The sequence below is a fragment of the Garra rufa genome, chromosome 11 (assembly GCF_049309525.1).
Source record: "Garra rufa chromosome 11, GarRuf1.0, whole genome shotgun sequence".
Lineage (NCBI taxonomy): Eukaryota > Metazoa > Chordata > Actinopteri > Cypriniformes > Cyprinidae > Garra > Garra rufa.
The window spans coordinates 20,774,214-20,786,129 of NC_133371.1; the positions used below are offsets into that span (position 1 = coordinate 20,774,214).

The window sequence follows — 11,916 nt, forward strand, 5'->3', positions numbered from 1 at the left end:
AGTGATATAAGTATTTGAAATGAACATGATTTCTTAATGTCTAGTGACATTTCAGGGCTATTTTATGATTAACTGACATAAATTTCTTACATATGGTTCCTTTAAATGGCACAACAGTAACAAATGAAACCAAGACTTTTATTTATGTTATGTTATGTGCATGTTTAAACTGCAGTTATTTTTTTTATGCAGTTAAAAAAGTTTAATTAATAACTTATTGAATAAGGAAACATCAAATTCTGCAAAACTGTTCATTAAGCTTTCTATTAAATTTCACATTCGAAAACACATGAAATCTGAAAACAACATAAGATGTATTTCTTATGTTTAAATACATTTAAAAAAAATCTTTTTAATGCTAGACTATCCAATATACACATGCGCAGTCATGAGCACGAGCTTTCAAACACTGCCTGTTTCTATAGGAACCGGAGCTTCTAACGGCCGCTGCAGTGACGTGATGAGTTTCCTAATTAACGACTGGCTCATTCATTTAGAAGGCGGGACTAATTCGTCTTTACGGACACGCGTGATGAGCATGAAACAAGTCTTTAGCTGGTCGCCATTTTGTGAGGGTCATTCATTCGCGGTTCAATGACTTCAATCAGTTATGGGGTGATTCTTGAATGATGTCTGTGTCTGTGCAACATAGTCGATTTATTGTGTGTATTTAAATTGTGATGAAAGTCAGCATTTGATCGTCGTCATTCACGGACGCACAAAACAACTTTGAACACACACATCACAAGAAACGGTAAGTGCCAGTGATTTATTTTCGTATTTAATGTTAAGTGTTAGCTTTGTTTAATTACCATTATTTAAAATAGCATATTTAGTCACCATATAATGTATATCTGACCAATTTTTTTAGTATTATAGTATTACTATAGTATTGACAATAAATTGGTGTTATACTGAGGGATTGTTTTGAGGTAAAAAAATATATATTAATTAATTTTAAGACATTTTTAATCTTGCAAATTATAATTTTGTATGTTCCAATTGATTTCTAATGTTCCCGCCCAGTAGTGTCGTCCTAACATTAAACTGGTTGTGGACACTGCTTTCCTGAGAGGGTCCTTTGCGGGAGTTTGGTCGGTTACCGGTAAGTTCAGTTCATTTTGAAAATATATGCATGCCTTAATATAATTAGGAGCAGGACTTGCATGATGCTAAAAATAGGCATAATTATTCAATCTAATAATTTTTAATAAAGGTCTTAGTGAACGACACAGGCCTTAAAACGTGCAACCAAAATGTTATCTCTTTTGTGGTTCAGTTATTCCATTTAAATACACTCAAAATTGTATTAAAAGGCTCATTAATAGTGTAATCATGTAAATTAAGTCAGGTTTGTCTTACCTAAACAGTTGTTGAAAACCAAAGTTTGTCAGTTATCTGTGCTTTAGGTTTTAGTGACAGCAGCATAATAATCCTGCTTCTGTCTAAATGTTAGTTTCCTTGCAGTCACCAATTCTATTACTTGAAACTCATCTTTGATGATTAAAATTACATATGTAAACGTTTTTTCCATTTAAATGTATTTCTTTTGTGTGTCTAAATTTTGTTAATTGTTATGGTCAATCACTGTAATTTTGAGAGCGAATCTATGAATGCATTTATTCAAATTCTTATAGCCTAGCAAGTGAGAACACTTCCTTTATAATCACTAAAGCTGTCGCTCATCTGTTATTGTACAACAATCTTGTGTTATAACTGCTATACATTATAAAGTGGTGGCCAACATTACTAGAATAGTTGTAACCAGATGAAACCAAATGATGGTTTTAAATCAGTTATTTCTATCTGTGTCAGCTTGAAATATCAGTTTACATTTCCAAACATTAATTTTCCATTAATTGTAAAAGTCCAATGAGATTTTTGTTTGCTCCACAGACACAGATCTGATCTCATCATCATCCAGTTTGTCTGGAATGACATGAAGAAACAGAACGAACGGAGACAGATTAAATCCAGAAGATCTGCGGCAAAGTCTTTAAGATGCTTCAAGAGACCTATCTGCAAAGGTACAGTACTGTTAAAAGTTTTAGACACTTGTGTGAAAATGTAGTAAAATGAGGATGCTGTCAAAAATAATGTCATAAATAGATCTTCTTTATCAATGAACTTCTATTAACTAAATTTAATCAACATTTGGTGTGACTATCCTTTGATTTTAAAGCAGCTTTTGCCCTAGGTGCACTTGTCTAGTTTTCCAGGTAGCTTTGCAGGTAGGATTCTTCAGAATCCAGTTCTGGATTTAGTCTGTCTCAGTTTGTTTTGTTTCTTTTTGTCAGTCAGACAGACCCAATGATGACGAGATCAGATCTTTGTGTGGAGCACTGACTTTTGTCAGACTCACTGGACTATTACAATTACTAATGTAAACCGATATTTCCAACGGACACACTACAGCAAAAAATAGAAATTACTGACTTAAAACCAAATTAAAATCAATTATCTGCTGAAAATACTTGTGTTCTAATAATTTGGCCACCACTGTATATACATTATATTATATTTTTGTAGGTTTATCACCTAAGCCTCCTTGGAGGCAAAGCACCTGAGATGCCATCCGGATGGTGTTGCGAACAGTTGGAACAGTGTCAGTACCGCATTAAAGGAAGGAACGGGGGAAGAGCTGGACATTGCGGCGTGATCATTCGTAAGTATTACATTTCTAACTGACAGAATTAACACAAAGACATTACTCAGACCAAGCATCACCTCTTGTTTTAAGAAATATTTCGGTATTTCAACGAAGCCCGTATTTATAACAAATTATAATGTTATTCTTAAGGCATTATAATGAATGCATAATGCATTTTAAAAAACCTTATAATGTTATATCATCTCATGAGTATTCATAAGATTATAATTTTTACTTATTTGTGGTTATAGCTTTTAAGAGTATGATTACCTGCTCATAGTTATAACGTATTATAAGTCTCATATCTTGCCATGTTACTCATTTCACTTTACTTAAAGCATACAAAGACCACTTATAAGTAATTATAATAATATTTCCCAAAAAACCCTAAGATCAGGCATCAGATCAGATGAATGTGTAATATGACACATTTGTATTATCAGTTTGATTATTTTGATGGTACCTTTTAGACAGCTTTTGATAAGTAACTCTGCAACTCCATGTCCGCTAGCAGTAATCATTATTAGTAGTATACTAAATATATGCTAACACTGTATTTTAATGTTTCTCCAAAAGGTAAACTATTATATTATAAGTAACTTTGCAAGTACGTGAACCTTCTACCTATAGCCCAACCTCAGCCTAAGTCTACTAATACTCTAATTGTTAGTTGACATGCAGTTGGAAAGTTTCAGCTTATAGTTAATAAGACTAAGGGGACCATCAAAATAAAATGTAATATAATGTAAAAAATAAATGTAATATGATATAGTCCATTATAAATTAAGTAGATTTAATATGATGTCCATTGTGTGTTATAAATAATCATAATCGTAAAAGTTATAACCTCAAATACTCAAATATTATAATGTATTACAATTGTTTTTGATTATTCATGAGATGATATAACATATTATAAGGTGTTTTTTTTTTTTTACAATGCGTTATGCATTCATTATAAATGCCTTATAAATACCCTTATAATGTATTATAAATAGGGGCTTCATAGAAAGGGGGTCATGAAATAGATATTTTTCTTTGAGGTCCACATAATTTTTCTGCAAATTTGTGAAGTTTTTACTAAACCACGACTTCATTAAGAAATGTCACTTTTAAAAGAAAATACTTGTTACTTACATGTTTCTTAAATTATGCCAAACGTCCTTTTTTAGAGGCTTGCCAAAAGTGCCAGTTAAGGTGTTAGAAGAGTTCATTGCAGACACCTTGAAGTATGCTCCCCATCGTGAGTCAAGGGTGAGTCACACCCCAGAATCATGACACAACTAATAATATAAATGGTTCAACACAAAATGTTTTGTTTAAATAACACATTATCATTAAGGTCTTATTAGGTATACTTGATACTTTCAGGCATTGTTTCATTTTAACGGACAGTTGTACAATCTATGTCTGTACGTGTGAGCACCGACTCACTGCATTTGCCAATACATTTTTGTGCATGTGAAAGATGTTTTACAATAATACTGGAACATGAGTGAACTATAAAGCCTTGCCTACATAATAAATAATAGTTTAGCAAACTAGTGTTACATCGCAAATATTAAAACATACACTCTAAAAAGTGCTGGGTTATTTTTGTAAACACATTGCTGGGTTAATTGTGCTGGGTCAAAATTCTGGGTTGTTTGAGGCACTGTAAACACACAGTTGGGTTGATCATGTTGGGTCAAATGGACTATAAGGGGTTCTTTCACTATGAACACCTGGGTTGGGTTATTTTGACCCAACCGGTTTGTTTATTTTTTTCACTTCATCGAACATTCTGGATTCTTCACTCGTCTCCTCCTCAGGCGGTCACGCACCTCGCAGCAAGCAGGATTATAAGGTAAATTAATATGATTATATCATTATTTACCTTTATTTTTAATAAGTTGTGTTTTAGAGCACACTGATTTCACTATTTAATATGTCGCTGTGCGGGGTTAGCATTTTATTCCGTGAATGACGAACGTTGTAACTTTAGCAGCCTAGCCCTAGCGATGTACTTTTTTGCCTCAACAATCGCTTTATTGTTATATAAAGTGTGTGTGTGTGTGTGTGTGTGTGTGTGTGTGTGTGTAGTGTTATTTGTATAACTTACAGTATACATATGGCCTTTATTTTAACGCCTTATGGAAAGAGTAGGTCAGAAATACGGGGGTAAGTTCCTTTACTGTCTGCATACTGTATGGCTTTGTAATGTTTTGTCAAAATTAGATAATTTCATACAAAAATTGATCTTTTAAGGGCATATTTTTCAAGTAAATGTTTGCGACGTGCCGAATCCAACGATAGATCCATATGTTTTATGTTGAGCATTTTCGCGCTTTTTTCCTTGAGGTAACTTATCTGCATTAGCTAAAACGCTATGTCCCTTACTTTAATAATGTTAAACCACAATATGACTGGTATGTACTATTGTTTATTACTTAAATGTAATGTTGTCTTAGCTACAGTATGTAAAGTTAGACTTAATCTCTCGTGGTGTATGTGGCCGTTCACATGTCGTGTTTTTTGCGCACTGAAGTTCGTTATTTCAGATGTAGATGCCAATATACGCTCGTAATGGAAGCTCGTTTTTCCAGGCGCGGGACATGGTTGCTTAGCAATGGCAGACGCCATGTGAGAGCAAGCTGCGTTTTGGAAAGAATGAGAAAGCGACGCGTCTTGCGTTTTCACGCGTTTTTAGGCGCGGCATGTGAACGGCCCCTCTTCCTCTATTTTAGTGAATGCCTGTGTTGCATTACAAACTAGGAGACCAGTATAAACCTTAAACTTATTGAACCACATTTGTTTTTCTGATTTTATCAGATTTCACAAGACTTTAGGAAGCTATATCCAGAGGCAGACTTTTTGAAGACTGGGCTACAGTTGCAGACCTAATTCTTGCCAGTGCTCAGCAAGGGATAAGGTGACATGACTTAAGGTAAGCTTTTTCTTATAATATGTCAATCTATAAAAAACATATGCAACTGTATTTGACACACATCAACTGGTAAATACAATGGTACAGTAACACTTAACTAGTTGCTTATTAGCTTGTATATTGGCTGTTAATTAGTACTTATGAAGCACATACTGATGCCTTATTCTGCTTGAGCATATTCTACATCCCTGAATCTGACCCCCATACCTAAACTTAACCTGCAGTAGTTGAATGAGGGTGGGAATTAATTTGCATTATTTAAAGGAATGAAGAATCTTCATATGAAAGTGTTTCAGTTTGTTATTTTGATTATAAAATATGTTTCACAGTTTGCATATTATTCCTATGGTTTAGATGCTAAAGGGGAAAGTGCTTTCAAAGTTCTGCCCACTCTGGATAAAAGGTCTTCAGACCCACAACCACGGAATCCTGGAGGCCATTCAATGACGCACAACCTGTAAGTTTTGTTTTACGTTTTCTGCTCTAATAAGGGTGTGTATATATATATATAAACACAGTGGTGGCCAAAATTATTATAACAGTAGTATTTTCACCAGCTAAAAAAATATTTTAAGTCAGTGTTTGTTATCTTTTGCTGTAGTGTGTCAGTAAGAAATATCAGTTTACATTTCCAAACATTCATTTTGCCTTTAATTGTGATAATCCAGTGAGGTTTTTGTTTGCACAACAGCCAATCCTTCAGACAGATATCTGATCTCATCATCATCCAGCCTGTGTGGAATGACATGAAGAAACAGAACAAACTGAGACAGACTAAATCCAGAAGAACTGTGACAACGTCTCCAAGATGCTTCAAGAGACCTACCTGCAAAGCTACCTGAAAAACTATGTGCAAGTGCACCTAGTGTAGGGCAAAAGCTGCTTTAAACGCAAAAGGATGGTCAAACCAAATGTTGATTTAATTTAGTTAATCAAGGTTAACTGATAAAGAACATTTATTTATGACATTATTTTTGACAGCATCATTTTATGACATTTTTAGACAAGTGCTTAAAACTCTTTAACAGTACTGTAGCTTTGCAGGTTGGTCTCTTGGAGCATCTTGGAGACGCTGTCACAGTTCTTCTGGATGATGATGAGAACAGATCCTGTGTGGAGCACTGGCTGTTGTGCAAACAAAAATGTCACTGGATTATCACAATTAATGGCAAAATGAATGGAAATGTAAACCGATATTTCCTACTGACACACTACAGCAAAAGATAGAAATCACTGACTTAAAACCTTATTTAGCTGGTGAAAATACTAGTGTTCTAATAATTTTGACCACAACTGTATGAAAAGTTGAGAAGCAAAGTGAGCATTTATTTCATGCCTCTATGTTTATGTTCATAAAATACACTTAACTTAAAATGTTAGTTATGTTGCAAGACTAAATACCGTATAATTAACAGGTGGGGACCAACATGGTGGATTTGGGCCTTGGGATGAGACAACAACATTTCTAGACCTTCGCCATTGTTCCAGGCCATGCCATTGAAGCGGACTTGTTGCCTGGGAATTTCTCCAGCTTGCAGTATATCATATTGATGGACATAAGTCTTCATGTGTGAAGTTTTTGAGGGCAAAAGTTTTTTTTCTTGGCCACTTGTAACATGTTTTAAATTGTAAGAATTGTCTGGTGGACTCTTTGTTTGGCTAAGTTTTAATGGCACAATGTTTGGAATGATTCTAATGTGGTAATAATTCATTGTTGAGTGTTCTGCTGCTGCAATGTTGACATAAAGAATAGGAATATATTGTGCCTTGTTTACAGTTTTGTGTTTAAAAGAAACTGATCTACTAAAACCATTATTTGTGTCTGTAAGGGTTGGACAAAATGTGTGACAGCTGCACCTATTTGAAAACTGTATTAAAAAGAAATATGAAAACTCATTAAATTGACATTTACAGATGCATTTTTTTGTGTTGTGTAACTGTATTACAGAAAAACAATAATAATTTTACATTCTTTTGTGATTTATATATTATTATTGGTAAATATAAAGGTATCAAGGCAATTAGACAACAAATAACCCAATATTTAGGTAGTTTTTAACCCAGCAACACAGTTAATCTGACCCACTGGTTGGGTCAAATAAACAACCCAGCATTTTGGGTCAAATTATTTAACCCAGCACTTGGGTCAAAACAACCCAACGCGTGTTCTGTCCCATAGTTACCCAGCAGCTGGGTTATGGTTGGGTTATGTTTTAACCCAGCACTTTTTAGAGTGTATGTATTTGTGCTCAATGAGAGATGTATGTTTCACTTGTTTTAAGTAAATTCATTTTGGCTAGATAATTATTTGTCATTTATAATAAATGCCATTTATAATGTGTTTTCATTTGTAATTGTGTAAATAACTTTGTATTGTAGTTTTATAGCTACTTATATTATCTGTTATGTCTTGTTTCAGAATACTGGTACAATTTAAAGGATAACCTAACAACTTATGAATAACTTCCCCTTCCTTTTTTTCCTCTTTTCTTTTTGACCCTGGAGATAAAAAAAAAAAAAATTAATTAATCCATGTAGCATTTTTTTTTTTCTTTTTTTCATTTTCAAATGTTTTATCTCTGAATTTGCTACCCTGATTGAGGTCATGTGATAGTTTATCAGCCAATTACATGTTACAAGGCAACATTTGTTATTTGTTAACTTTATTAATAACTTCTAAAAGTTAATATTTTGAGTGTTTTTTCCTGTTTAAGATTGGTGTAAAATGGAAACTGCATTTGACTTAACTACCCTATTATGACTATATTTCAGTCGTGTGCATGTGTATACAAATCAAGATGAATAAATTGTTAGTTTAAGTTAGGGATGGGGAATGTTGATCCTGGAGGGCCACACTCCTGCAGAGTTTATCTCCAAACTTAGAGAGAGAAAAAACACACCTCACCTGACTGTAGCCCTAGTAATTCTGAAGACCTTGATTAGCTTTTTTAAGTGTGTTTGATTAGGATTGGAGCTAAACTCTGCAGGAGAGTGGCCCTCCAGCATTCCCCACCCCTGATTTAAGATGACTTAAATATAGTTTTTAAAAATGATGTGATGAAAATGTATTATTTGAATGCTTATTTTTTTATATATATAATTTCATGATGCTTCAGAAGATGTTTTTCTTAATGCTGCTGTTTTAAAAAGTAGTGTATGCCAAGTCAAATGAGTATAAACTCAAATGAGTTTGGCATCTACAGCATTTACCTTATTTTCTGAGTTATCATTTTGGGGTGTACTCTTTTACAATAGGAACCATCCTATTGTATAACTTTTTTTGTAAACTGGTTTTGACTTTTGAGTGATTTAATTTTTGTAGAACTTGCAGCACAGATCCTAATAAATTGTTTTGCATAGCCACACTAATTACTTCATAAGCATTTTGTAATAACACAGTTTGTAACATCAGCCAATCTGTTTACTTTACAGATAGAGTGTGAAGAGACAGGCCATGGACCACAGTTCCTGCAGTACTAGTTTTTCAGAACCCACACACAATTCAGAAGTTCTCACTGATTAAATGTTAATATGATAGTTTACATTTACCTGTGAAGTTGTCCTTGTCATGAATATTAAACTAAATGTAATTTTTTTTACATGATCTGCAATTTTCACTGTTCTGTTCAATCTGTTAATGAGTTATTTTGAAAGTGTGCATCTTTAATAATTTAAATACCTGAAATGCATGCAATGTGCTTGTATCTGGAGTGTTCTAATAATGATGTTGAAAGATGATGTTGCAACACTGCTAATCTTAAAATAACATTTTATTCAACTGTACTTTGTGAAGTTCCAAATAATTGTTTTTAGAACTTTGTATTTTTAATAAAATGTAGGTTGAAGTAATGTAGGAATGTTATGCTAACAGTAAAATAACGTTCTAGTAATGTTAAGCAAACTGGACATTTTAACTTTCCTGGAATGTTTCAAATAAATGTTCATAGAATGTTATATTTTGAATGTTATACTGGAAATTTAGGTTGCAAGAACGTTGTAGGAATGTTATGCTAACCATAAAATAACGTTTTAGTAACATTAAGCAAAATGGACATTTTAACGTTCTTGGAATGTTAAAAAAAAAGGTTCATATAATGTTATATTTTAATGAAATTTAGGTTGCAAGAACGTTGTAGGAATGTTATGCTGACCATAAAATAACGTTCTAGTAACGTTAAGCAAACTGGACATTTTAACGTTCTTGGAATGTTCCAAATAAACGTTCATAGAATGTTATATTTTAATTAAATTTAGGTTGCTAGAATGTTGTAGGAACGTTATGCTAACCATAAAATAACGTTCTGGTAACGTTAAGCAAACTAGACATTTTAACATTCTTGGAATGTTCTAAATAAACGTTCATAGAATGTTATATTTTAATTAAATTTAGGTTGCAAGAACGTTATTGGAACGTTATGCTAACCATAAAATAACATTCTAGTAACGTTAAGCAAACTGGACATTTTAACGTTCTTGGAATGTTCCAAATAAACATTCATAGAACGTTATATTTTTAATGAAATTTAGGTTGCTAGAACGTTGTAGGAACGTTATGCTAACCATAAAATAACGTTCTAGTAACGTTAAGCAAACTGGACATTTTAACGTTCTTGCAATTTTCCAAATAAACGTTCATAGAACGTTATAGTTTTAATGAAATTTAGGTTGCTAGAACGTTGTAGGAACGTTATGCTAACCATAAAATAACGTTCTAGTAACGTTAAGCAAACTGGACATTTTAATGTTCTTGGAATGTTCCAAATAAACGTTCATGGAACGTTATATTTTTAATTAAATTTAGGTTGCTAGAACGTTGTAGGAACGTTATGCTAACCATAAAATAACGTTCTAGTAACGTTAAGCAAACTGGACATTTTAACGTTCTTGCAATGTTCCAAATAAACGTTCATAGAACGTTATATTTTTAATTAAATTTAGGTTGCTAGAACGTTGTAGGAACGTTATGCTAACCATAAAATAACGTTCTAGTAACGTTAAGCAAACTGGACATTTTAACGTTCTTGGAATGTTCCAAATAAACGTTCATAGAACGTTATATTTTTTATGAAATTTAGGTTGCTAGAACGTTGTAGGAACGTTATGCTAACCATAAAATAACGTTCTAGTAACGTTAAGCAAACTGGACATTTTAACGTTCTTGCAATGTTCCAAATAAACGTTCATAGAACGTTAAATTTTTAGTGAAATTTAGGTTGCAAGAACGTTGTAGAAACGTTATGCTAACCATTAAATCACGTTCTAGTAACGTTAAACAAACTGGACATTTCCACGTTTTTGTAACATTCCAAATAACGTTATCAAAACGTTCCCAGAACAAAAATTTGTTAGCTGGGGTGCTGCTCTCAGGGCAGGTGTAATCAATATTAAAATTACTGATACTTTTACTGAACTGCGTGCTGCTCTCAGGGCAGGAGTAATCAATATTAAAATCAGGAGTAATCAATATTAAAATTACTGATATTATTACTGAACTGCGTTCTGCTCTCAGGGCAGGAGTAATCAATATTAAAATCAGGAGTAATCAATTTTAAAATTACTGATATTTTTACTGAACTGCGTTCTGCTCTCAGGGCAGGAGTAATCAATATTAAAATTACTGATATTTTTACTGAACTGCGTGCTGCTCTCAGGGCAGGTGTAATCAATATTAAAATCAAGAGTAATCAATATTAAAATTACTGATATTTTTACTGAACTGCGGTCTGCTCTCAGGGCAGGAGTAATCAATATTAAAATCAAGAGTAATCAATTTTAAAATTACTGATATTTTTATTGAACTGCGTGCTGCTCTCAGGGCAGGAGTAATCAATATTAAAATTACTGATGTTTTTACTGAACTGCGTGCTGCTCTCAGGGCAGGAGTAATCAATATTAAAATCAGGAGTAATCAATTTTAAAATTACTGATATTTTAATGAACTGCGTGCTGCTCTCAGGGCAGGAGTAATCAATATTAAAATTACTGATATTTTTACTGAACTGCGTTCTGCTCTCAGGGCAGGAGTAATCAATATTAAAATTACTGATATTTTTACTGAACTGTGTTCTGCTCTCAGGGCAGGAGCAATCAATATTAAAATCAGGAGTAATCAATTTTAAAATTACTGATATTTTTACTGAACTGCGTGCTGCTCTCAGGGCAGGAGTAATCAATATTAAAACTACTGATATTTTTACTGAACTGCGTGCTGCTCTCAGGGCAGGTGTAATCAATATTAAAATCAGGAGTAATCAATATTATAATTACTGATATTTTTACTGAACTGCATTCTGCTCTCAGGGCAGGAGTAATCAATATTAAAATCAGGAGTAATCAATTT

General features: G+C 33.1%; 1 long non-coding RNA gene across 1 annotated transcript; it reads left to right on the forward strand.

The window, feature by feature from the left end:
- The first annotated feature begins 1,025 nt into the window (after window positions 1-1,025).
- Window positions 1,026-9,149, forward strand: LOC141345206 (uncharacterized). Its single transcript, XR_012356975.1, has 5 exons — window positions 1,026-1,105; window positions 1,897-2,027; window positions 2,530-2,665; window positions 3,823-3,904; window positions 9,009-9,149. It is a non-coding gene; the product is annotated as an uncharacterized lncRNA (long non-coding RNA).
- The last annotated feature ends 2,767 nt before the right edge of the window (window positions 9,150-11,916 follow it).